The following is a 3,349-nucleotide window of genomic DNA, read 5'->3' on the forward strand; positions in this document are numbered from 1 at the left end:
ATGTCTTCATATGAGCGGAACTGCTGATCAGCCAGACCATGTGCCATCGAACGGAACAAATAATAATCGGACGGCGCAATATCTGGGGAATATGGTGGGTGAGGGAATATGGTGGGTGGACTTCCCATTTGAGCGTTTCCAAGTAGGTTTTAACGGGTTTGGCAACATGAGGCTGAGCGTTGTCATGCAGTAGAATCACTTTTTCATGCCTCTGCTCGTATTGTGGCCGTTTTTCGCGCAGTGCTCGGCTCAATCGCATCAATTGAATTCGATACCGTTCCCCAGTGATGGTTTCGTTCGGTTTCAACAGCTCATAATAAATAACACCGACCTGGTCCCACCAAATACACAGCATGGGAGCGGTGCACTTGGACACGGTGCATTTGGACACAGCCAATCACAGCACCGTGTAGAGACATTTGTAGGGTCCCTTGGAACAGCGCCTTGTGATTGGACTGTGTCCAATTGCCCCGTGTCCAACTGATATACACCCACACAGCATAACCTTCGCAGCGTGAATATTCGGCCAAGCCAACAACGTAGAAGCATGACCGGACACTCCTCATGACTTTCTTTTCTTTGGGTTGCTGTAATGAATCCATTTTTCATCACCCGTCACGATGCGATGAAGAAAACCCTTCCTTTTTTGCCGCTGGAGCAGTTGTTCACAGGCGAAAAAACGACGCTCAACGTCCCTTGGCTTCAAATCATAAGGAACCCAAGTTCCTTGCTTTTGAATCATTCCCAACGCATGCAATCGCTTGGAAATGGCTTGGCGGGTAACTCCTAATGCTGAAGCAAGCTGTTCTTGCGTTTGGCACTAATCCTCATCGAGCAATGCCTCCAATTCAGCGTCTTCGAAGGTTTTTGGCCTTCCTTCACGCGGACGGTCGTCAACATCGAAATCACCGTCTTTAAAGCGACAAAACCAATCATGGCACGTTGTTTCACTTAGAGCAGCATCTCCGTAAACTTTTTGGAGCTCTCGATGCGCTTCAGCCGCCATTTTCTTCGAATGAAATAAGAAAATCAACACTTCCCGCAAATGACGATTATTTGGCACAAAATCAGACATTTTCACACAACCAAAAGTATATGACGCCAAAACAAAATCACTAACGTGTCAAAGCGGTTTGTTTACCATATGTCTAAGCTTGGTTCATGACGTTTTGGATATGTCAAAATCGACCAGCACTTACTGCTGGAGCCATCTATTGACAAACAGCGGGAACTTAGTTGCGCACCTAATATATATAATTTTATATGATTATATACAATTATACATAATTATGTATGGACAAATTTCATACAAAATTTTGCATGAAAAATTTTTCATCGGGAAGATATCTCAGGTATGTCAACATATTAAAATGTCATTTATGATGTCAAAATAATTCCTCAAAATAGTGGTAATTATGAAGCAGAGGGGCCTTCTCACCGATTTGCATGAAACTTCGTCAGATTGTGTATTTTGATGCGTAGAACACGATTCTGCAAGAAAAAGTGTCGCTCTCAAGCGGGTTAAAAGTTATGATGTATCGACAATATGCGCTGACATATTTTCTAACCCCACATTTCATAACTTTTAATCCGCTTGAGAGCGACACTTCTTTTTTGCAGGTTTGTGTTCTACGTATCAAAATACGAACTGACGAAGTTTCATACAAATCGGTGAAGAGGCACGAACACTAACGCACGGATCGCGCGGACGCAAGACAAGAATGTTGGGTCAAGCAACCTATACTAAAGTGCACCTAGATTACACTTTTCGTTGTATCTGCACTTACCAAGTTTTGCCTTATAAATATAATATTTATTCACCAAACAATTTTTTAAGTCTTTCTTGCATTATTACAAGGATGTTACAGAATCCGATTTGGTAGTTAGGCCCTTAAAAATTTATAATAAATTAATATATGGTCTCATGTTGCTCCGCGCACTGGATGTTTATTCAAATAATTTGTTCAATATTTATTTCGATATTTCCTTGACACAATTTACAGGATATTTTTAATAAATCTCTTAAACAGGAGAACTTCATGAACCCTCTTAGTAAATATCTTTGGAACATGATGATTATTCGATATCATTTAGACATTATTTCCGAGATATCAAAATGTGTTCCTAAAAAAGTTATCTTACAGTTTTCATTCTGACAATATTAAATTGATATCATTTAACATGATATTAGGTGTACAACTTTGCTTCCGCCGTTTTCCTATAGATGGCTTTAGCGGTAAGTGATGATCGAAATAAATAGATTATAGACGTCATACAATAAACTTGGGCATCTGTCAACATAATCCCATAGAAACATTAGTCAATTTGTGTCTGCATCATAAAGTTATTCTCGATTGAAAATGTCAGTTTACGAGCCAAATTCTCGTCATTTGCGGAAGGCTTTAATTTTCTGCTTCAATATGAAGAAATTTGCGGCTGAGGCTCATCGAATGCTCTCAAATACTTATGGTAATGCCGCTATTAGTGAACGAACGTGAATGGTTTCAACGTTTCAAGAACGGTAATTTTGACGTCGAAGACTGGTATAGCGGTGGAAGAGAGAAGGTTTTCGAAGATACAGAATTGGAGGCATTACTTGATCAAGACTCGTGTCAAAATCAAGAAGAATTGGCACGATCATTGGGAGTGACTCAACAAGCCATTTCAAAACGCCTCAAAGCCATGGGAATGATTCAGAAGCAAAGAAATTGGGTGCCGTACGAATTGAAGTCGAGAGATGTTGAACGGCGTTTGTTTGCTTGTGAACAGCTGCTTGAAAGGCAAAGACGGAAGGGATTTCTGCATCGCATTGTGACTGGAAACGAAAAATGGGTTCATTACGATAACCCTAAGCGCAGAAAATCATGGGGAGTTCCCGGCTATGCTTCCACGTCGACGGCCAAACCGAATATTCACGGCTCCAAGGTCATGCTCTATATTTGGTGGGACCAGCTTGGCGTAGTGTATTATAAGCTGTTAAAACCGACTGAAATAATCACAGGCGATCGGTATCGAACGCAATTGATGCGTTTGAGCCGAGCATTAAAAGACAAACAGCCGCAATACAACGAGAGACACGATAAAGTGATTTTGCAGCATGACAATGCTCCACCCCATGTTGCGAAAGTGATCAAGACATACTTGGAAACGTTGAAATGGGAAGTCCTACCCCCACAGACTTCTATATATAATATTACTAGACTGCTAACTCTTTATGTATAAGGATACTGAATTTTTAATAAAATGTTGATCCCTTTATTTTAAATAGGTGATACGGGTGGTCTGAAACACCCTATATATATATATATATATATATATATATATATATATATATATATATATATATATA

General features: G+C 40.0%; 1 protein-coding gene across 1 annotated transcript in view; it reads right to left on the minus strand.

Moving 5' to 3' along the window:
• LOC116850347 (acyl-CoA Delta(11) desaturase-like) overlaps positions 1–3,349 on the minus strand; it is a 179,621-nt gene that overhangs the window by 23,169 nt on the left and 153,103 nt on the right. The gene's annotated exons all lie outside the window — the stretch shown is intronic.

The sequence above is a fragment of the Odontomachus brunneus genome, unplaced genomic scaffold, assembly GCF_010583005.1.
Source record: "Odontomachus brunneus isolate Ranch 3 - 2012 unplaced genomic scaffold, Obru_v1 Obru_scaffold_143, whole genome shotgun sequence".
Taxonomy (NCBI): Eukaryota; Metazoa; Arthropoda; class Insecta; order Hymenoptera; family Formicidae; genus Odontomachus; species Odontomachus brunneus.